This window comes from Chrysochloris asiatica, unplaced genomic scaffold (genome assembly GCF_000296735.1).
Source record: "Chrysochloris asiatica unplaced genomic scaffold, ChrAsi1.0 scaffold00316, whole genome shotgun sequence".
Classification (NCBI taxonomy): Eukaryota; Metazoa; Chordata; class Mammalia; order Afrosoricida; family Chrysochloridae; genus Chrysochloris; species Chrysochloris asiatica.
In genome coordinates, this window is record NW_006408834.1 from 1988329 (window position 1) to 2013248 (window position 24920).

At 40.9% G+C, this 24920-nt stretch overlaps 1 protein-coding gene across 1 annotated transcript in view; it reads left to right on the plus strand.

Moving 5' to 3' along the window:
- Positions 1 to 2150: 2150 nt before the first annotated feature.
- Positions 2151 to 24920, plus strand: part of ZNF366 (zinc finger protein 366) — a 55179-nt gene continuing 32409 nt past the window's right edge. The window contains exons 1-2 of the mRNA XM_006875270.1: positions 2151 to 2155; positions 3349 to 3353. The gene's annotated coding sequence lies outside the window, so the exon portion shown is untranslated. The remainder of the gene's footprint in view (positions 2156 to 3348; positions 3354 to 24920) is intronic.

Sequence of the window (24920 nt, forward strand, 5' to 3'; positions counted from 1 at the left end):
TGCCCCTCCCCAACACCCACACTATCATGTGTCTATTCCCTACTCTGTGCTCTACCTTCCCGTAGCCCCTTCTTCCCCTTGCCCCACCCTCTACAGTCCGTAACCAACAAAGAATTTTTTTTTTTCCTTTTAGTGTGGGTATTTTTTCTTAAGCATTTACAATAATGGTCATATGCAGTATTTAAAAACATGGAATGCTTCTCGAATTTGCGTGTCATTCTTGCGCTGGGACCATGCTAATCTTCTCTATATCATTCCAATTTTAGCATATGTGCTGCAGAAGCAAGCACTCACACACACACAAATATATATATATATTATTGGCATTTTGATTTGTATTATTCTCTTGGATTATCTTTTGATAGTGTTGCCTATTTTTCTCATTCAAGCAGTTACTTTCCTGATTGATGTATAAAAACTCCTAAATGTTAGGTAATATTAATTATTGGTCGTGTGTTGTAAATATTTTTCCAGTTTTCCATTCCCTTTTTAATTTTACATCGGTTTTGGCATACAGGAATTTTTCCTCTTACATAATCAAGCTACCCGATTTTTCTAGTTTCTCATTTTTACGCACAAGGCTTAAAAGTGTGCAGGCTTAAGGCAAAGATATCCTAAGTGACTCTCGACCAATGAGTGGGGCTGGGGACTTTAAACTGAGGTGGCTCAATGTGCTCTGTCATGTCTTTGAAGCCACTGGGCAAGGTTTAGGTCTGGGAGAAAGAGTTGGATATATAGGCACCCAGAGGGGAGGAACCCATTTTGAAAGAGATGTTGTTATTAGGTACCATTGAATCTGCTCCGACTCATAGCGACCCCTTTTATACAATAGCACAAAACACAGATCGGTCCTGCAGCGTCCTCACAATTGTTGCCATTTGAATCCATTGTTGCAGTCATTGTGTCAATCCATCTTGTTGATACAGTTTTGAAACTGTTGTTGTTGTTGTTAGGTGCCATCGAGTCAGTACCGACCCATAACGACCTTATGCATAGCAGAACGAAAGATTGCCCGATCCTGGGCCAACCTCACTACTGTTGCCACGTTTGAGTCCAGTGATGCTGCCACTTACTTAGCCAATCCATCTCGTTAGGGGTCTTCCTCTTTTTCTCTGACCTTCCACCTTACCAAACATGATATCCTTCTCCAGCGACTGGTCCCTCCTGACAGTATGTCCGAAATATGACAGATGAAGTTTGGCCATCTTGGCATCCAAGGAGCACTCTGGCTGCACTTCTTCTAGAGGAATAAAATGAGGAGGAAATTGTCGAGAGAAAGACTCTGTGTGGGTGATGATGATGATGAAACTTTTAAGAGTCATTTATGTGACTGGAAATTGGATGACTGTTCTGTAACCTTTTCCAAGTTCCTGAGCTTTGGGCTGATTTCAGGGGACTTTTGGGGCCAATTTCTCCCCAGACTTGGGCAATCCAAATGATTCAGTTGCTGGGGTCCCCTAGGTATGGGGGAACCCTTTTGGTGGCCAGTAGTGTGATGAGGAGGTGGAAGAGCTGCCTCCGTTACAGTAGTGACCAGTTCCCTCACAAATGCTGTCTCTTAACTTTGCAAAGTGTTCTCAGACTTTGCAAAGCTCTTCCACATAACTCTGCCTGTTTTACTTATTATAGCAACCATGTGAGGCAAGTAGAATATCAAGGATACCTATTCTCATTTTTATGGAACCTAAATAAAAATATAATGTAAAAAGTATTCTGATTTGGGTGAAAGGACACAAAGCAAATTCATTTTCCATTCAACAATTTCTAGGCAGTTTGTTTTGTGACATTGATTGCAATCTCCACAACGTAACAGCAACCGTCCCACTTCCTCCCTGTTTCCCGTTTCCATTCCTCCCTTCTTTCCTATCCCTTCCTGCCTTCTGAGCTGGCAAAAGCTGCCCTTTTGATCTCATCGGGTTGATTGTTCTAAGAAGTGAGTACCTCCCTGGAGTTGCAGGCCTGTCTATTGGCTAAAGATTGAAAAAGAATATGAAATTATGTCACCTTTTGAAACTCAGCGATTGAGTTATGAAGTTATGAAAAAAGACCCCACCACCACCACCGCCGCTGCCCAATTTCTGGTGAGGTGCACAGCTTACCAGAGAGAGCCGTGTGGCTAAGAGGTAGTGTGCAGGTGATGGAAGCAGACATCAGGGTGAAAGGCCAGCTCAGCCACTTACTCTCTGACTTCAGGCAAGTAACTTTTCCTGAGTTTATAAGTATCTATAATGTGGGCACACGAATACCTGTCTTGCAAGGGTGGTATGGGAGTTAAAAGATATCATGCTTCATGTTCTTCCATTCTTTTATCTTTTTGGCATTGGGTGTTTTGGGGAGCCATCTTGAAGCTTGATGTGGATCGAGTGTATGTAAACCCACTCTAAGAGATGGGAGAGCCGAGGAGTACCTGCACAGGGTCTGCCTAACAGTGGCTTCTCTTCCATTCTCCCATCTTACAAATACCCAACAACTGTGATGCACTTGGAGGCCTTGACTAAAGGGTCCTTGTGTGGTTCTATAATCCCACTCATCTAAATGTCCTTTCCCATTGAAGGATTTCTGGTGTGGCGCTATAGGATCAGTACTGTACTGCAAACCACAAAGTTGGCAGTTCAAACCCACCTGCTGCTCCTCAGAAACCCTAAACAGAGTTGCTATGAGTCAGAATTGACTTGACAGCACTTAAAAATAGCATCATATGCATGGAGGGGGTTGGAACCATGGCAATGAAACGATATACGATAGAATGAATGTAAAACTAATGTTCTCCCATGTAAACTATCATATAATTCACAATATAACATTTAAAAAAAATAGCATCATAGGCTGTAGATAGAGCAATGCTGGCATTGAGAATATGACTCATTAAAAAGAAAGAAAAATGAGCTATTTATCCAGAAGACCACTGTATAATTGGGCTCAATGAATGTTTACAATCACTCACATGTAAATGTAAAAGAACTAAAAAAAGATTATTGAAGTATAAGGAGTCTAGCAACAGAACTCAAGAGAGGGCTTAGTAGGTGGCTAAGAGTAGAGTTCACAGGTCAAATTGAAGCTACCACCTGCTTGTGTAAATAACGTTTTACTGGAACAAAGACATACTTGTTTCTGTGTTGTCTATGGCTGCATTCTGGAATCCTGGTTTGGCACTGTGGGATAATGCGCTGGACCGCAAAGTTGGTTTGAACTGTTGGAAACCCTATGCAGGGTCGCTATGAGTCGTAATTGACTTGTCAGCATTTAACAACAACATGACTGCATTCTGGGTGGCACAAACAGCTTACTTTTGGCTACTAACCTAATGGATGGTAGTTCAAACCCATTCGGTGTTGCTACAGAAGAAAGATCTGGTGATCTGTTCCATAAAGATTAGAGCCAAGAAAGCCCCATGGAGCAATTTTACTCTGTAACACACGGAGTCTCCATGAGGAGGCTAGGACTGTACAGCATGTGCTTTCAGTGTTATTTGTTTTGATTTTTGGCTCTGGCTACAACAACAGAGACTCTATGTCTCGTAATGATGAGACATTTACAGTGTCTCTGATCCATTACAGTGAAAGGTTGCCAACCTCTGGCTGCCAGCTGTTACTCTCAGGCTCTGTGACCGTAGACTAATCACTCATACTAGCTTTGCCTCAAACTCCTTATCTATAAAATAACAATAATAATAATACTTCCTTTGCAATTTGTTATAGCGATTAAATGAGATAATCCATGCAAAAGCCTTAAATATGAGGGGGCTTCAAAAGTTCATGTAAAATTCCCATTATGATTTCATTCCATTTTCCACGAACTTTTTGAAGTCCTTCATATGGTGAGTTTTCAGTAAACAATTGTTGCTGTTGTCAAATGCTGTTGAGTCATAGCGACCCTGCACAGGGTTTGCAAGGAACAGCTTGGTGGGTTTGAACTGTTGACCTTGTGTTTCACAGTCCAGTGCTGAACCTACAGCGTCACACCAGGAACCAAAATAGCTGTCATTATAAGGAGGCATGATGGTATAACAGTTGAACACTGAGCCACTAACCAAAAGTTTGGTGGTTCAAGCCCACCCAGCAAAAGACCTGACCCCTAGGGGACAGTTCTACTCTGTCACATAGAGTCGCTATGAGTCGGAATAGACTCAGTAACACCTAACAACCACATCATCATTATTACTAATATCATTAGTTTGCAGCCAAGTCCTTTGGGTGAAACACTCACTCTGACCCAAGGCTATTTGTCCAACCCTAGTTTCAAAAGCCCCCACTATGGATATCAACAGCAGGTAAACCCCTGCCACAATCATGCTTTCCTAAGATCCACCATTTCAATAGCATTAACTCAGCTTCCAGGAGATCAAACCCACATGCTGCTTTCCTCCACACTTAATGTAGACACTTAGCTCAGTGTAATTGAATACTTTCCCGTAGTCTGTGTACCCTATCTTGGGGAGAAGGGATTGAATGAGGCGTGTCGTTGGAATTAAATGTCAAGAGCACCAGCTGGTTCTTTCTAAAAATATGGGTTAGATATTCCAAAAGGTGTGAACCATCAATCAAAGTACAAGCGAAGCGTTTGCATTTAATTGTTTGTTAGAAAACAATTTTGAAAAAGAAAGAAAATGAACCTTTTAATAAATGGCATGGGAAACCATTAAGGGAGCTGCCAAAACAAGTAGTCCGTGTTGGCTCCTAAATATGATGGGAAAATGCTGCTCAATATCAAGAAGAAGTCTTACCCTACAGTCCAATCAGCACTGGGAGGTGGTTTCCAAGAGAGAAGTGAAAAACAAAATCCCACAGCCCAACCTTTCAGAATAATCATAGTCATGCAGAGAGAAAAACTTTTCCTGCCCTCTTCCTCATTGTCAACCTTTGCAGGTTAGAAGAGCAATCCCTATGGGAAGTCAAATCTCTAGCCCAGCTTCTTACCAGGTGGCTGAGCAGGGTTAGAGGAGGAGAAAGTGTGGAGAAACATCTACACATAAATAATGGACTGGTAACCCCACCACCACAGGGGTATATCCTGACCCTTTGTAGATCACCTGAGCCCTGAATGACCACTGCCATGGGCAGTGCTTCATCAAGTTGCCCTTGGAATAGGGAAGAATCTTCTCCTTACTCCCACACCTCATCATTGTGGACTGGGTGGGTCATAGGAGGGAGGAATGACTGAAAGTAACAAGACTGCTCCCATGGGATTCCTCCTCTACCACTCCTTGTCCATTCATACTTCCCTTACTGTCTAAGTAGTTGCTCGTTGACTCTGACCCCTGGAGATTCCATATGTATCAGAGAAGAACTGAACTCCAGAGTTTTCAACGGCTGATTTTCTAGAAGTAAATCACTAGGTCTTTCTTCCAAGCTTCCTCTGGGTGGACTCAAAGCTCTAACCAAGTTTGTACCCCTCAGGAATTCTCCCTTACTGTCATTTACATCCAACAGAGGTTTATTGAGCATCTCCCTACATTAGCTGGCAACCTTGGGTGTGCATGATAACCAACTGCAGAGCTCTTAAAAATGACAATACCTGTACCCCACCCCCAGAGAGCCTGATGTAATCTACATTTGGAGAAGGGCTGATGCATTCTACTGAGTGTGTGTGTGCCAGTGGGATTTTTAAACTTTCCAAGTGATTCTAATATATGAACCTATTATGTGTCGAGTGGTATATATATGTGAATAACATAAGCAAGGTACCTGACCTCTTGGAACTTATAGCCTAGTGGGGCAAGACAGACAATAAACAGATGAATAATCAAGTTACTTTTCTATAGTGCTACTAGGAAACTTAATCTTGGGGCTGTGAAAGAGAGAGTCAGGGCTGGAAGAATGTGTTACTTTAGCTAGAGTGGCTGGAGCATCATGGTTGTGGGCAGTATTCTGTTCCTTTGTAGTGAGTTCTGTTAGAGCTCAGGACTAGTGTCATGGTCAGTCAGATAAGAAGCCTGTACCTTTTTCAGGCTAGTGAGCATCACTTTGTTCCCTGAGTCCAATGTTGTTGTTAAGTGTTGTCAAGTTAGTTCCAACTCATAGCTACCCCTGTACAGGGTTTGTGAGGCTATAAATCTTTGCCAGAGAAAAAACCTCATCTTTCTCCTGCAGAGTGGCTGGTGGGCTCGAACCCCTGACCTTGTGGTTATCAAACAGAGTCACTGTGCTCTCTGAGGGAGAATTGTTGTTAAGTGCTGTCTATTCAGTTTTGACTCATAGCAATCCTCTATAGGGTTTCCAAGGAGTGGCTGGTGCGTTTGTACTACCAACCTGTGGTTAGCATCTAGTGCCACACCAGGATTGTTGTTGTTGTTATTGTTAGGTATCGAGAGGGTGCCAAATCATAGCGACCCTATGCACAGCAGAATGAAACACTGCCCAATTCTGGGACAACCTCATTACTGTTGCCACGCTTGAGTCCATCGATGCTGCCACTTGGCTGGGAGTCTTCCTCTTTTTCTCTGACCCTCCACCTTACCAAACATGACATCCTTCTCCAGTGACTGGTCCCTCCTGACAATATGTCCCAAGTGTGAGAAATGAAGTTTGGCCATCCTGGCCTCCAAGGAGCACTCTGGCTGCACTTCCAAAATGGATCTGTTTGTTCTTTTGGCAGCCCATGGCACTTTCAATATTCTCCTCCCAACACCATAACTCAAAAGCATCAATTCTTCTACGGTCTTCTTTATTCACTGTCCAGCTTTCGCATGAAAATGAGGTTATTGAACATACCATGGCTTGGGCCAGGCACACCTTAGTCCTTAAGCTGATATTATAGTGATTACCCAGATGGAAATAAAACCTAAGGTCACATGTGCTCTTAAAGCCACAGACGCTTTTAAAAGTAGCTATAACAATGCATAGTAAGAGAATCCCAAACAAGCAATGACTGTGTCTTGAGTGCCCTTTTGGTGATCAGCACAATGCAAAATGCAAAGGGAAAATGAATTCCATGTCACAGGGAGCGTAAGTTGTGGTTGGGAGAAACCTAACAACCAAGACACAACCAGAGCACAATACAAGGGAACACTGCATTTAACTCAGGTTTGCTGGGGTGATGGAATAGGATTTTAAACAAGAGAGAGATAACTGGGCATAAGAACAGAGAGGAATAGCTTAAAGGATGAAGCTAAACTTTAAGTTCAGCCTGGCAGATGGAATGGATCAGTAGAAAGAACATTAGAATATTCTTGGATGGTGAATCAGTGTAAACAAAGGCAATTAGAGTTAGTTTGCTTCTTACCTGGTCTGACTAGAGTTTAGAAGATTTTAGAGAAAAGAAGAATAAAGGTGAACATGATTATAAACACTTTTGAAAGTCAAGTTACAGGAATTACACATTTGACTTGCTCTGTTAATCAGTTATGGAGGTGTTTAGTTACAAGCCACAGAACTCTGAATGCATTTGCTTAACCGGTTAAGGATTCTCTTTCTTAAATAACAAACATGCCATCACCAAGCAGGTATGGAAGTTCCACATTGATACTCCATTTAAAATATTATTTATTTTGTTGTGTTTTTTTTTTCAAAGATATACACAGTAAAATAAACATCAATTCAATAGTTTCTACATGTACATTTATTATATTCTTTGAGTTGTGCAGCCAATTCTCACCCTCCTTTTCTAAATGGTTCCTCCCCTATTAATATGAACTCCGGGGGTAGCACTGTAGAATAAACGCAGGACTGCAGGGTTGGTTTGAACCACAAGGTCAGCAGTTCAAACTCACCAGCCGCTCCTTGGAAACCTTATGCAGAGTTGCTAAGAGTTGGAACCAGCTTGACTGCACTTAACAGCAAGAAGATTCCTATATAAGCTTTTGAGTCACTGTTGTCAATTTAATCACCTATAGATAGATTCAGTGGCACTTAGAAACAACAACAACATAGATATATCCTAAAAGAGCATAGTGCTGAAAGTAGTTTTTTTTGTTTTTGTTTTTGTTTTGTTTTTACTGGCTAAGCTAAACGACTATTTGGTTTTAAGAAGACCTTAGGGAATATTTTTGGTTTAACGTTTAAAGATTACCTTAGGGCAATAGTTTCAGGGGTTCATCTAGCTTTCATGTATCCAGAAAGTCTGAAGTCCATGATTGAAATTCTGTTCTGTATTTCCCCCCTTTTGATTAGAATTCTTCTTTTGAATCTTTGATCAAAATGTTCAGTAATAGTAGTTGGGCATCATCTAGTACTTTTGGTCTCATGGCAAAGGAAGCAGTTGTTCATGGAGGTAATTAGCCACACAGTCCATGTCCTCCTCCTCTTCCTGATTCTCTTCCCTCTGTTGTTCCAGGTGGATAGAAACCAATTTTTGTGCCTTGGATGGTGTTTTCAAGCTTTTAAAACCCCAAGCACTACTCAAAGAAGTAGAAGGTAGGATAGAAGTACTAAATACACTATTGGGCCAATTAGCTGAGATGTTCCATGAAGCCATGACCCGAGATCTTAAAACCAGAACCAGATTCCTGATTGTACATAAGCAGCCTCAATAGCTATTCTTGTGTTTGTGTCATTGTTGTGACTGTATCTATCACACAACTTTTGTTCTGCAGGTGCACAACTTATTGACAGCAGTTACAGTAATTGTGGAGTCTTGGTGTGGCACTGTAGGATAAGCACTGGACCTCATGTTTGAACTGCAAGGTTGGTGGTTCAAACTCACCAGTTGCTCCTCAGAAACCCTATACAGGATCGCTATGAATCCAAACGGACTCGACGGCACTGAACAACAACAATAAACCCTTAATCACAATTACTGTAACTGCTGTTCTGCAACCCTATCCTTAACCAAAGATATCTGGTAGCGTAATAGGTTACACACTGGGCTGCTAATGGCAAAATCAACAGTTTTAATCGACCAGCTGCTCCACAGGAGAAAGATGAGACTTCCTGCTTCCGTAAAGATTTATAGTCTCAGAAAACCTCTTCAGGGTCACTATGAGTCAGAACCAATTTGATGGCATGCAGCAACTGCATTATCCTTAATCAAGGCTATTTTTCTATCACCCTTAATATCCTTTTTCCTCCTGCCCTGGGTAGCCACTAATTAACCACTTCTAAACTTTGATCTCTATACATGTATACACTGATACTTTCTATCTTCCCCTCCACCATAGGGAAGGCATTGTCATGAACCTTGTTTCTTCATAGTTACAATATAGCTGTATCGCCTCAAGCCTCATATTCACATTCCAAGCAGAAAGAAGACAGGCAGGAAAGCAGAACCGGTGGTTTCTGCTTTAAGAATGCAAAAGCTTCCCCAGAAATCTTAAGCAGTCTTCTGTTTGTATCTCACTGGTCAAAATGGTGTCACGGGTTACCCTTAAATGAAATGCTGGTGATTTTGCTAAGAACACTGTTACCCCAAGAAAAATCAGAGCTCTGTTTCATATGGAAGAAGAAATGTATACTGGAACAGCAATTAGGCATCTCTACTCTGGTAGCGTAGTGGTTACGAATAGGGCTGCGAACCTTAAGGTCAGCGGTTCGAAACTACCAGCCACTCCGGGGGAGAAAGATGAGGCTTTCTACTCCCGTAAAGATTTACACCCTCGGAAACCCTGTACAGGGTCGCTATGGGTCGGAACCGACTCGACGGCACTGAACAACAACAACAACACACTATGTATTGGTTACAAATCGGGCTGCGAACCGCAAGGTCAGCAGTTTGAAACTACCAGCTGTTCCAAGGGAGAAAGATGAGGCTTTCTGCTCCCGTAAAGATTTACAGTCTTGTACTCCACGGCACATAACCAACCAACCAACCAACACACTATATATTGTACTTTCTATTTGGCTTTGGTGTACTAAGGATTTGGATGAAAGCAGAAGAAGGGTTAGGTCCCTGGTATAGGATTAAAAGATGTTAGCAGTCATTTCTAAGCAACAATGGATATGACTTTGTGACAGCCACCAACAAGGTGAAGGGCACTGACAAATTAACTTTATAGTCTTTTCTTTTTCTTCAATGCATAATGTTAACATTTGGGATGGATGGGAGAGAGCTATGAATAAAGTTATGCATAGTTGATCAAAGAAACCCACAATCAGGGACATGTTCAGACAATAAAAAAACACATTAAAATAGTATTACATTTAAGGTAGAAAGCACTTGAGATACAGAAAAAGGGTTGAGTTAGGTTCAGATCTAGGGATTCTAATATGAATGTTCTTTTTCTTGGAAATGTAAACATTGCTTTCAAGGTACATTTTCTAGACACAACACAAGTGGACCATTAGAATAGCATCTGAAATTAAAAACAAAAAAGGCCAACCAAGATGAATGAGATCTGAAAGTAAATTGCATCCTTTCGATGGCTAATCCTACAAAGAAAACAAGTATTCTGCCTATTTGATAGAAGGTGAAGAGAAAGGGAAGAAAAGGGACTCTAGGTCTTTTTTTTTTTTGAATTTTATCCTAGTGCTGTAGGATAAGCACTGGACTGTTAACTGCAAGATCAGTGGTTCAAACTCACCAGCCACTCCTTGGAAACACTCACTATACAGAGTTGCTATGAGTCAAAACTGAATCGAGGGCACTTTAACAGCATTGTAAAAGAACAGAATAAATTCTTCTTAATACTACACACATATTGCAATTTGAAAATTCATCACTTAGAAATTTATCAAGCACCAGTGAAGACTCGGAAGGATTCAGGCAATGAGTGGTTGCTGACCTTGAGGAGATGGCAGTGTTGTGGGGAAGGCAGATTATTGCAATATCGCATGAGGAAGCAATTTAATCTAGGGTGTAGGCACAGGCTGTGGGAACTGACAGGAGGGCAGGACTAATTCTGCCTGTGGGTTGGTTATCCTTTGTGCTTTGACATTTTATGGTTCTGCAGTGGCACAAATAGGATTGAACTTTTACTTTAGCCTAAAAGGGAATTTTAAGCCACTCAACTTCCTTAGGACCCTGGGGAAAGACTGACCTTGCCAATATATGCTCATCCATAGCATCCCAGAGCTATTTCTCAGCATTGGAGAAGAAACCATGAAGCAACTCAGTGATGGCTGCCTTGAGTGACCATAGAGAAGCTGGGTTACAAATGTTTGCAATGCATGATTCTGTAATTACTGTGAGACTCATTTTTATTTGGACTTCCAAAGTCAACTCTAGTTAAGTTTTTACTTATAGGCAACTGGGCTTTCTTAATATATTTTCCAAAGGTCAGCTCCATGTTGCAAATTATGGGAGCAGTTAATATGAGGTTGGCTTGGGATGACTGGGGCAGGCCAAGTCAACTAGTTATTACTTTCTTCAGATGACACCAAAATTCTGCTTGGGATCTGGGAGCAAATAAGAGCATGATTTTTTTCAAATAAATTCCCAACTAAATATTGGACCCTGACAATATATAGGGTACTAGGCAAATTTTTTAGAAGAATTGATGCTTTTGAGTTGTGGTGTTGGAGGAGAATACTCAAAGTGCCATGGGCTGCCAAAAGAACCAATAGATTCATTTTAGAAGAAGTGCAGCCAGAGTGCTCCTTGGAGGCCAGTATGGCTAAGCTTCGTCTCTCCTACTTTGGACATATTGTCAGGAGGGACCAGTCACTGGAGAAGGGATATCATGTTTGGTAAAGTGGAGGGTCAGAGAAAAAGAGGAAGACCCCCAATGAGATGGATTGGCCAAGTGGCAGCATTGATGGATTCAAGCATGGCAACAGTAGTGAGGTTAGCCCAGGATCAGTCAGTGTTTCGTTCTGCAGTGCTATGGGTCGGTACCGACTCAATGGCACCTAACAACAACAACAAGGCAAGTTTTTGGCAACTCAAACCCACCAGTGGCTTTCGGAAGCCCTGTGAGTCAGAAGTGAACTCAACAGCACACCACCACCACAACAAGGCAGGCATCTGACTTTCTAACCAGATTTAGTTTAGAAATGTGATTGATTATTCACCTACATAGAAAGGTTACTAGCAACACAAGATTAGGTTACTGAGTAGAAGATCACTGAATTTGGGGAAATGAGGGATTCAATTGCAGCTCTAGGAAGAAAGGTTATCCCTCTAAGTCTTCAGAAAAGCCTCTGCTGGATAAGCTTTTTCTCTGTCTCCCACCCTGTTGAGCTGATATGTCCGGTGAAAGGTGTCAAAGACAGAAGGCAACTGGCTGCTCAAGTAGACTTCATGGAATAGCAACGCCTGGTCAAACCACTGCTACTCTGGATTTGGTCTGCAGGTTTGGAGAGTCGCTAACTAGCTCAGTTTTCTAAGAGCACTCAGTTAATCAGGCTTAGGGGAAATGAGTCACAAGAATGATTCATGGTCCTGAATGTCAGTCCTGATGATCTATAAGGGGTAGGAGTATAGTTTCTGGTAACTAGAATGCTCTTGTCCACTGATGGTAACCTACATCTCAAAGACTATTGGATCAATAACAGATTTTTTTTTTTAACTGACCATGCAATCAGGGCCAAAGGAGAACTTATTGCACCATCCCTGCCCCACAATATTTCTTCTGAAGAGAATGCATGTGGGGAAAAAAACAATGCTGATATCTGTGATGTTTAAAGTCTTCTTTTGGGATAGAGCAGGAATTAATATCATTGAATTTCTAAAATCTAGTTCCCCTCCATAGATAAGATAGATAGATAGATAGATAGATAGATAGATAGATAGATAGATAGATAGATAGATAGATAGATAGATTGTTGTTGTTGTTGTTGTTGTTAAATGCCATCAAGTCAGTTCTGACCCATAGTGACACTGTATAGGGTTTCCGAGGAGCCTTGCAGTTCAAACAGCTTTGCAGTCTGGCGCATTAACCCACAGCCCCACACCAGGACTCCAGATGAGCTTACATGTAACAAAATGAGTTATCTGTCAGGTCCTGCATCATCCTTACAATCACTGCAATGTTCAAGTCCATTGGTGCAGTTACTGTGCCAGTCCCATCTTCCTATAACTTCTCCCTTGATCTTCACCAAATAGATGTCTTTCTCCAAGAATCACCTGATGACTTGTCTAAAACAAAAGAGTTGGATAGTTTTTGTTGTGATCCATAAGGTTCCCACTGGCTAATTTTCGTAAATCGATCACAGACCTTTCTTCCTACTCTGTCTTAGTTTGAGAGCTCTATTAAAACCTGTCCTGGTGTGGCGCTGTGGGTTAATGAGCCAGACTGCAAAGCCATTTGAACTGCAAGGTCAGTGGTTCAAGCTCACCAGCTGCTCCTTGGAAACCCTATACAGGGTTGCTATGGGCCGGAATCGACTCCATGGCACTTCACAACAACAACAACCATAGGTGACCCTGCTGGTATTTGAAATACCACTAACCTAACTTTCATCATCACAGCAATATGCAAGTCACCAAAATACAACAAGCTGATAGTTGGGTAGTGGTTGCTGTAGAGACCATACAGACCATGTGTACGTCACTAGACACATTCTTTAGATATGCATGAATTTGATCTTAGAGAGTGAAGTCTGATCATCTTGGTAGTTGTTGGGTATTTCCCAAATATCCTCAATTATGTGTTTTTATAATGGTGTGCAGCGTAGCATTTTTGTGTGTTTCTTTTATATTTGTAAACTTATTTTCAATTTACACTCAGTAAAATTCACTCTTTGAATCCTCTGAATTTTGACACATACAGTATTTTCTTTTTAATATTTTATTGTGAATTATGTGATAGTTTATATGGGAGAACATTAGTTTTACATTCATCCTATCGGATATCATTTCATTGTCATGGTTACAATCCCCTCCATGCATCATCAATCAACCAAAGGGTATACCCTGCAAGCCTGCTCCCCGGTCATCAGCACACAGCCCCTCTCCCTCTCTGAGTCTAAAGTCCCCAGCTGCTCCATTTCTTCATGTCATCATCTCTGCCTCCATCTCAGACTTCACTGCTTCTCTGGGTAGGGTATTGCTCTCTGCTCTTCTCCCTTGATAGTCCCAGGGACCTCTGCTCCTAGACTGCAAAGTTAATCCCTCCCCTCCTTGCTACAAAATGTCTACCTTTACATTTCCAACCCTCACAATCAGTCCTGATAACAATTATTCACTATTGTATCACAAGAGACCTATTCACATTTCCTTTCATCAGGCCCCCCAGACAGATTAGATACTACTCAGTGGACAGTCTACCTTCCTCCATGCCCTCTGGATCTAGGTTCCCTCTTGAAAGCTTGTAAGTCAGTCACTTCTTGCCTTTGTAGTCCCCCCACCCCCTTTTTGGGTAGCCAATGTCCAAGTTGCCCATCCCTATCTACTCTGTGTATGGAAGGGGTGGGAATGATTCTTGCTGTAAAGATTTGTTCCCTTTTTTGAACTACTGCATCCATAGGTATAGGTCAAGTTCATTAAATTGTATCAGATTACTCTTTTTTTCCTCTTCTTTCTTCCTGTAGTTGAGCTCTGATCATCCAGTCATTGAAGCCAGGTCAAGTGGGTATTATCTGCAAGTGTGGGTGTTCTTGTGCATATGCCCTGTCTTATTATCAGCTGGATGCTTCACTCTCCACTCTAGTCCTCTGGGCCCAAGAATCCCCAGGTTTTGCCACATTGCAGGCCAACCAGGTCTTCCCCCGGGTTCACAGGAGTCTATTGAACATTGCAGGGTTTAGCTTGTAGCTTCATTGCTGTTTTTCCCTCACTTCCCCTTATCCGTGATGAACGTGATCACCAATCAGAGCGTGTATTCCCATTGAGTCTTAGTCTTGGAAGGGGGTTTGCTCTGAGGGAACCTGACCACTTGCCTTGATGTCTCCTGGGTGAGCAACTTGCTTGTTCTTGTAGTAATCAGTTGGTCTGCCTATATTGTTTTGTATTTTTCCTGTCTGTCTTTCTTTCAAGAAGTATCTTCTGTTCTTCTAGCCACTCCAGGCTGGTCTGCCCATCCTTTTAAGTGGAAATTTTCCACCTCTGAAGATTCTAGATGCTGTTCAGGATTCCACCTATAGTCTTATGTAATGCAGAGGCTCCCCAGGAAGCCTCCTTCATTAGGCACGTTGTAGCTCTGGTAGCGTAGTGATTACAAATCGGGCTGCGAACCTTAAGGCCAGCAGTTCAAAACTACCAGCCACTCCGCGGAAGAAAGATGAGGCGTTCTGCTCCCGTAAAGATTTACAGCCTTAGAAACCCTGTACAGGGTCGCTATGGGTCGTAACCAATTCCACGGCACATAACAACAACAACAAGCCCCATTTTAGGTATTCCAATCAGTTATAGGCAGAAGACAGACTTACAAGCTTTCTATGGTGATATTTCTGGCCAGTCCTGTCTCTCCCCCTCCAAACACATACAGTCGTGATATAAATCACAGTCAAGATATAAAAAGTTTCATTACCGCCCCCCCACCAAGATATTCCTTCAAGCTACTTCCTTGAGTTACATTTTTCAAAGATACCTACCACAGATTATTAACCTCATCCATTATGTGTTGATTCGTGCCATTTCTTTTAGCAGAGTGTCAGTTTTTCTGGCATTATCTACCAGTCTTGGGGCCCACCAGACTGAATATGCAGTTGTTATCACACAAGGGCAAAATGAAGCTTTCTAATATGCATGTGTGTTTTAATTAGGCTATTGTTGTTGGTAGGTTCTGTTGAGTCAGTTCTGACTCATAGTGACCTTTGTACAACAGAATGATACACTGCCTGGTTTCACACCATCCTCACAATCTTCCCTATGTTTAAGCCCATTGTTACAACCACTGTGTCAATCCATCTCGTTAAGGGTTTTCTTCTTTGTCATTGACCCTTTATCTTATCAAGCATGATGCCCTTCTCTAGGGACTGGTCTCTCCTGATAACATATCTGAGGAAAGTGAGATGAAGCCTAGCCATCCTCACTTCTAAAGAGCATTCTGGTTGTACTTCTTCCAAGATGAATTTGTTCAGTCTTCTGGAAGTCTATGGTATATTTAATATTCTTCACTAACACCATAATTCAAAGGCATTCATTTTTCTTCCTTATTCCTTATTCATTGTCCAGTTTTTGCATGCATATGAGAGAATTGAAAAAAAAAAAAAAAAAACATAGGTTGAGTCAGGTACAGACACTTCCATCCTCAAAGTGACATCTTTGCTTTTTAACACTTTAGGGAGGTCTGTTGCTTAGCTAGGCTGGGAATATCATTTACTGGATCTGTAAACATAAAACAGTTGACATATATGAGGGGGCTTCAAGAAATTCGTGGGAAAATTCCATTGTCTTCAATTCCATTTTTCCAAGGACTTTTTAAAGCCTCCTTATATTTGGAGCTCTGGTAACGTAGTGGTTACGAGTCGGGCTGCCAACCTCAAGGTCAGCAGTTCGAAACTACCAGTGGTTCCACAGGAGAAAGATGAGGCGTTCTGCTCCCGTAAAGATTTATAGCCTTGGAAACCCTGTGCAGGGTCACTATGAGTCGGAGCCCATTCCACAGTACTTAACAACAACAACATATTTGAAAAGCACTTTCCCCAAAGGAAGTTAGAGAAAAATTTTAGTGTTCCAGTTGGAGCTCCATCTACAAGAAATATGTTAACTCTGAAGGTTAGGGAAGAGAAGTGCTAAGTCATATCTCCAATTCATTTCCTTCCTTTTAAATGGGTCACGAGGGCAGAGATAACCCCAACACACTAGCAGCTGTTCCAGAACTCAAGTAATTATATTCATACCTCCTGTCCAGAAACTAGGCCTACATATTAAGCACTTAAAAGAAAAACTTAACTTTCCTAAATTAAACCTGCATTCATTTTAACCTGTGAAAGTCAGTAATGGAATTTTTAAAAATCTTACAAAATATGTTAAAAAGTGTGGCAACAGTAGTGAGGTTGGCCCAGGATTGGGCAATGTTTCGTTCTGCTGTGTATACCGACTTGATGGCACCTAACAACAACAAATATATATATATATATATATATATATGTCTCTGGACAGTGAATAAGGAAGACTCTAGAAGAATTGATGTTTTTGAGTTATGGTGTTGAAGGAGAATATTGAAAGTGTCATGAGCTGCCAAAAGAACCAACAGATCTGTGTTGGAAGAAGCGCTTTGATATCGCATGGGATATCAAAGAGTATATGTCTCTTTGATGTTCCATGACCTTTAAAAAGGTCTTGTGCCACAGATGTACCTAATGCAATATGTCATTTGATTTCTTGACTACTGATTCTATATGACTATTGATTGTAGATATAAGCAAAGTGAAGTCCAGTTACAATTTTTTCTTCATGTTTCATGATTTTATTTATTGGTCCAGTGGTGAGGATTTTTGTTTTCTTTACATTGAGGTGCAATCCATACTGAAGAGTGTGTCTTTGATCTTCATCAGTAAACATTTTAAGTCCTCTTCACTTCCAGCAAGCAAGGTTATATAATCTGCATATCACAAGTTGTTCATGAGCCTTCTTCCAATCCTGATGCCATGTTCTTCTTCAATTTGTTGTTGCTGTTAGGTGTCATCAATTCGGTACCGACTCATAGCAACCTTATGCACAACAGAACAAAACACTGCCCGATCTTGGGCCAACATCACTATCTTTGCCACACTTGAGCCTATTGATGCCGTCACTTGGCCAATCCATCTCACTGGGGGGTCTTCTTTTTTTTCTCCTACCCTCCACCCTACCAAACATAATAACCTTCTCCAGCAACTGGTTCCTCCTGACAATATATCTGAAGTATAAGAGACGAAGTCTGGCCATCCTGGCCTCCAAGGAGCACTCTGGCTGCAATTTTTCCAACACAGATCTGTTGGTTCTTTTGGCAGCCGATGGCACTTTCAATATTCTCTTCCAACACCATAACTCAAAAGCATCAATTCTTCTACAGTCTTCCTTATTCAATGTCCAGCTTTTGCATGCATATGAGGTTATTGAAAATACCATGGCTTGAGTCAGATGCACCTTATTCTTCAAGCTGACATCTCTGCTCTTCAACACTTTAAAAAAGGTCTTGTGCAGCAGATTTGCCTAATGCAATTCTTCTTCATAGAATTCAACTTTTCAGATTATTTGCTTAGTATACAGATTAAATAAGTATGGTGAGAGGATATGGCCATGACACACATTTTTCTTGATTTTAAACAATTCAGTATCTCCTTGTTCTGTTTAAATAACTGCCTCTTGGTGTTTGTACAGTTTCCAAATGTGTACAATGAAGTGTTTCTGAATACCCATTCTTCGCAATGTTGTCCATTGTTTGTCATGATCCACACAGTCAAAAGCCTTTGCATGGTCAATAAAGCACAAGTAAATATCTTTCTGTGATTTTCTTTTAGCCAAGATCCACCTGATGTCAGCAATGATATCCCTAGTTCCACATCCTCTTCTGAATAAAGCTTGAATTTCTGGCATCTCCCTGTTGATATACTGTTGCAACCATTTCTGAATTATCTTCAGCAAAATTTTACTTGCATGTAGTATTAATGATGTTGTTTTATGAATTCTGCATTCTGTTGGGTTACCTTTCTTTGGAATGGGCACTAATATGGATGTCTTCTAATCAGTTGAACAGGTAGCTGTCTTCCAAATTTGTTACCAAAGATGAGTAGGTGCTTTCAATTGCTGCATCAATCTGTTGAAAGATTTTAGTTTTTATTCCATCAATTCTCGGAGCCTTGCTTTTCATCAATACTTTTACTATTGCTTGGACTTCTTCCTTCAGTACCATTGGTTCTTGACCATAAGTTTGTTCTTGAAATGTTTGAATATTTAATTTTTTTTGGGGGGAGGGTAATAGTGACTCTGTATTCCTTCCATCTTCTTTTGATGCTTTCTGCATCAATATTTTGCTCATTGTTGTTGTTGTTAAGTGCTGTCCAGTCAATACTGACTCATAGTGACCCTGTATAGGTTTTCCAAGAAGCAGCTGGTGGGTTTGAACTGCCAACCTTGTTGTTAGCATTCCAGTCCTAATCCTACAGCACCACACCAGAAGTCTATAAAACCCTTCAATAGTTCAAGCTGAGGCTTGAATTGCTTCTTCAGTTCTTTCAGCTTGAGAAATGCTGACTGTGTTGTTCCCTTTTGGTTTCCTAATGCCAGGTATTTGTGCATTTCATTATGATATTTGACTTTACCTTCTTGAGCTGCCTTTTGAAATTTTCTGTTCAGCTCTTTTACTTCTTCATTTTTTTCCCATTCACTTTAGCTTCTCTGTGCTCAAGAGCAAGGTTAGGAGTTTCTTCTGACATCCATTTTGGTTATATATATATATATATATATATATATATAGTGTTTTTGTCAGGTGCCATTAAGTCTGTAACAACTAATAGTGACCTTATGCACAACAGAATGAAACACTGCCCGATCCTGGACCAACCTCACTATTGTTGCCATGCTTGAGCCCATTGATGCTGCCACTTTGCCAGTCCATCTCTCTGGGGGTCTCTCTTTTTCTCTGACCCTCCACCTTACCAAACATGATATCCTTCTCCAGCAAGTGCTCCCTCCTGACAATATGTCCAACGTATGAGAGACGAAGTTTGGCCATCACTTCTGATAGTATAGTGGTTTTATACACACACACACACACACACACATATATATATAAGAAGCTCTGATAGTGTAGTGGTTATGAGTCAGGCTGCTAACCTCAAGGTCAGCAATTGAAAACTACCAGCCATTCCATGGGAGAAAGATAAGGCTGCTTCAGTAAAGATTTACAGTCTCAGAAATCCTATGCAGGATTGCTATGAGTCAGAACCGGTATATCACCATATATATATATAATATATACTCATGCTCATTATCAACGATTCAAACAATACAAAACTAAACTTAACTTTTGTTATATTGTGTCCTGGTATTATTTAGAAGTTGTTTGTTGTTGTTGTTGTTGTTGTTGTTTTTAATGATGTCAGTTCAACTGACAGTTTCACATGTGAACCATTCCCCTCACCAGTTTATCTTTTCTGACTATCTAGAAGACTCATCCCATGCCATGGGCTGACAGATAACTCTTTATATCAAAATGGGGAGAATGTGAGTTTATAAATAATATTGGGGCCAGCAGCATATTCTGTAATGGCTCTGAGCTATGGGGTCTGGCTATAAACAGGCATCTTGGTCATCCCTTCTTTGTTCTACCACTGACCCATAGAGTGACAAAGAAAACCACTAGTTATGTTAAGAACGTACTGATCTATTTGCCAGGTGCATACAGAGACTCCTCTATTCCTGCCAACTTCAGGAATTCAAAACAAAATCATGACTTGCCAAATACATGCAGATGAAGAACTCAGCAGTACAAAAACATATATATATATATATATAAACATATTTATGTTGAATCATTAGAACACTTAATTCTAAGATCCAAAGAGTTCCCAGTTGTTAACACAAGTCCAGAGAGAAGCAGATGATCCAATAAAACTCACTTCACAGGAGCCTTATAAAAAGATCTCTTTGGTTTATCACAAAGAGAATACCAGTCAGTCCGCATATACCCACCTGCCTTCCTGTAATCCTCCACAACTCTCCACCTTTTGCTTCCCTTACCATCGATTACTGTCCTTACGTTTTCCCACAGCTCTCACCTCATTCCCATCCCCATCTCTTTTGAGAGTGGAGCCCCAGGCAGTCCACGTAAACAAACTGCCACTCTCTCAAATGAAAAAGGAAAGCAATGCCTCCAATAGGAAAATGTAGCATTTTCCAATGACACCCTGGGAAGCTTCAAAGAATAAAGACTATGTTTTCTCTTTTTCATGTGGGAGTTAATATTTTTCATGAATTTCACGTTGAACAGAAATCAGTGTCATGAACTAGAAATAAGTAGGTCTGCCCCTCATGTGCTTCATTGTGGCTCTTCTACGAACATTTACTAGAATGACCTTCGATTTGAATGGGAACCACAAAATACCAGTAATTTTATCTGGGGAATATTTATATTTTGATGCAGTAGGTGAATTCCTGATTAAAGGGCATTATTAGAAGTTTTTGTTTTGTGTTTTCCACACTAAATGTAATTTCATCTTGGTTAGGCTTTGCATTTCTAATTGGCCCTTTGGGTTCCAAAAGGATTTTTTTATTTTTGTTTTTTAAAATCCATTTCCTTTTAAGTTGCTCTCATGATAAGACCTGTCAAGGAACACACATTGAGTTCCAAATTCCTTTACCACAGGTCAACCCCATCTTTTCTCTCTCATACTATTTTGCTACAGAGAAGAACTTTTCCATAGGGTTTTCTTGGTTGTAATCTCTCAGGAAGTGGATTGCTGAACCTTTCTTCTGTGGTACTGATATTGTTGTTGTTAAGTGCCATTGGATCGGTTCTGACTCATAGCGACCCTGCACAGGGTTTCTGAGAAGTGACTGGTGAGGCTGACCACCAACCTTGCTATTCAGAGTGACCTTATAGTTCAATGTATTAATCCGCAGCACCATACCAGGACTCCACAAGGTACTATGAGTGAGTTCAAACTGACAGTGTAAGTTAGCAATTGACCACAGACTATTGATACTACCCAGGGACCTTTAACTTCCTGATTTACAGCCTATTCGATTGGAAAATCTTTATGTATTGAAGAAAGCCAGGGACCTTAGAGTATTATCTGTCCATAGTGAATGATGATATATGATTATTCTAAAGCCTCATTCCATTCATTAGTACAAAGGGAAGCTACCAACTTCCTAAACATTTCCTTTGGGATTGAAGGAATTGACCATCCATTCTTAGTTTGCAAATCACATTCTCAGCTCAGGGTCTTTCTATCCTTACATCCTTTTTCAACTTTTTAGGCATCTGTTTTCTGACTGAGTTGCAGAAAATGCTTTGAGGAGGGCTCCTTAACATTGATGTAGTTAGGATTTAGGATTTACCTGGAATCTGAGTTCAGAGAATGTTGCCTTTGGAAACCGTGGTGTGTAAGCAGCAGCACACACACACAAAACATGAGTATCAAGATCTACCACAACCGGGAAGATTGGCTAGCGTGTTGATGATCTTACGGCAACACATTGGTTACCAACCCCAAATAACTAACTCCATGGTCACCAAGATGGCCTCAGTGTAAACCATGTAAGCAAAAATTGAACATTTTAAAATTCCATCAGGAATAACATGAACTGTTCAGTTATTCTCTCATCCTACAGCAGTCCAGTCCAAAGCATTTACTTTGGGTACTGCAGACTCAGTAAGTAAAACAGACCTAGTCCTTATTCGCTCAGTCTAGCAGGAATTCCAATAGCCAGTTTGTCAGTGTCGACCCAGTGCTGGGTCTCACAGGCAGGTCATCTGTCTCTTGAAAGGTGGTCTCTGAGCAGAGACATTCTTCAACATCTCATATAACAAGTTGTCATCAAATTGATTCCTACTCATGATGACCTGATAGAATGGAACTGTGTTCTATGGTGGTGACTGATATTTCAGAAGCAGATTGTCAGGCTTTCCTTCCAAGTCAACTCTGGGTGGACTCAAACCCCCAACCGTTCAACTAACTCATTAACCATTTACATCACCCAGGGACTCTCAGTTTTCCATAGATTGGCTAAAATGGCTCACAAGACCACCCAATTCCTTTTGCCTGACTTCACACTCATCAAAACTTTCTGTTTCAATGTGGTTGCAGATACCCTGATTACAGGAAATAAAGGCATAGAGCAGTCAGAGATGAGAATAATCTTAAACTGAAAGATTCATCTCCACATGTAATGAATAAACTCATCATGGCCTTAACTATTGACCCCTTTGATCTTGGTTCACATACATGATTGTATGTGGATACAAGGCTGTATATGGATAAAGTCTTGGACTTGCAAAGCAGAGACCAGAAGCTAGCCAGTGATGACCAAGATAGTCAGATTGAAAATATTTGCTGGCCTCAGTCTGCTGATCCTCACCTGAACGCTTTCCTCTAGTCCACCCTGTCTATGGTTCAAAGACACCCTATTGTCTAGGGCTTAATGCTTGTTCACATACACATTCTATTTTAAGCTGCTATGTGATAGATAACCCAACCCCTAGGCTACTGATGAAGAAATTAAATTTCAAAATTAAGTTGCTAAACCTCCTACAGCTGCTAACACAAAGTCAGAATTTATACCCAGTTCCTCAGATGCCAAGCCAAAGTTCTTCCCACTATCCAAAAGCTGTCCATTTTTTAAACTTCAGTTCTCTCCTTTTGCATTCTTTTTCAGAACACACTGGTGGGGAACTGTCTCACAGTCTGCCTGTTTTCTTCAGGGTCTCTGGAAGCAGCTGCAGATTACTGACTCCGGGGTGACCTGCAGCCCGGCTCCCCACCTCACTGGGGCTCAGAGCTCTCTTTCAAACCAGATTTCGGGCCCCAAGCCTCTCCCACATTGAAATCCTGTAGCTGTCACTGTTGCCTGAGCAGCTGTTTTTAGAAGTAAGGGGAGGGGGGCATGTGGAGGGTGAACACTGAGGTTTTCTTGAAGTCTATAAATATTTTTGCTAAGGCCACCCAGAGTTTTAACTCCACTGATTTCAAGATAAATTATTTCCTGAGGAAAGGTATCTTTTCCTTACTCTTTCCTTCAACATTCTCCATCCCCAGTGTGTGTGCGTATGTGTATAAAGGATATCTATCTATCTATATATATTGTTGTTAGGTGCCTTCAAGTTGACTCCAACTCACAGTAACCCTGTATTTTGTTTTCAAGGAGTAGCTGCTGGTGGGTTTGAACCACCAACCATTGCTGTTCAAACCAACCTTGCGATCCAGTACTTATCATACCACACCACACCAGGAGGACTCCCAAATATATATCTTGGTGTGGTGGTGTAGGATAAGCACTAGACCGTAAGGTTGGCTTGAACAACAATGATTGGTAGTTCAAACCCACCAGTCACTCCTTGAAAACCTTATACAGGGTCATTACAAGTCAAAATCAACTCAACTCGACTTAAAAATGACATCTATATTGAATCGACAACCATTGCCATTTAAAAATGTGGCCGTCTGCTTCTGTAAAGATTACAGCCTCGAAAACCCTGTGGAGCAGATCTACTTTGTCCTACAGGTTTGTTAGGAGTCAGACTCAGCTAGAGGGCCATGAGTTCAGATTGGATTTGCTTACATCTTCTCCTTATCACTATGCTCAAAGACAGAGATATTAATAACTCACAGCAGCCAAGGCTGATTTATGGCTCAAGAAGTCTAAAGGGAAGCAGATCGAGTTCTCCTCAGCTTCTGCAGGGATGGGTAATGGTCTTTAAAATCTTTATGCAAGAGGGAGAGGGGCTGTGTGTTGACGACCGGGGGGCAGGCTTGTAGGATATACTCTTTGGTTGGTTGATGATGCATGGAGGGAATTGTCGCCATGGCAATGAAAAGATATATGATAGGATGAATGTAAAACTAATGTTCTCCCATGTAAACTATCACATCACAATAAAACATTAAAAAAAAATCTTTATGCAGGAAGAGACTCCTGTTTTAAAGGTCTGGAAAAATGTCCACGGATAGATTCCAATGTATCTTTAAACCTCCAGGGTTACTCTAGAGTACTTAGGCTACAAGTTGCCGGGTGGGAGAATCATTACACATATAAACCCGAAGCAAGGGAAGTGAATTTTATATAGTGGGGAAATAAAACTATACATATGTACAGTCTGAAGTTTTGTCACTTGGGGGATATAATCTGCTGTTTATGTTTTAAAAATCATCTCTGTTTATCAATGTTTCTTTGCTTTAGTAGGTCAGTGGTGATAAAACAAAATATAAACACTGAAGCAAATAAATTTTTGAAATTAGTATTATAAATTCGGAGTAGCACTCTTAATATGGAGTCCTGGTGTGGTGCTGTGGGTTAATGTGCTGGACTGCAAAATCAATTTGAACCGCAAGTTTGACAGCTCAAGCTCACAAACCGCTCCTTGAAAACTCTATACAGGGTCACTATGGGTCAGAACCAGCTCAATGTCACTTAACAATAACAGCAACTCCTAATACATCAAAATAAATTATTAAATTGTATCACAATTGCAAAAAAAAAAAAATCAAAGAAAAGCAGTGAAAATGTGCACAACTCAA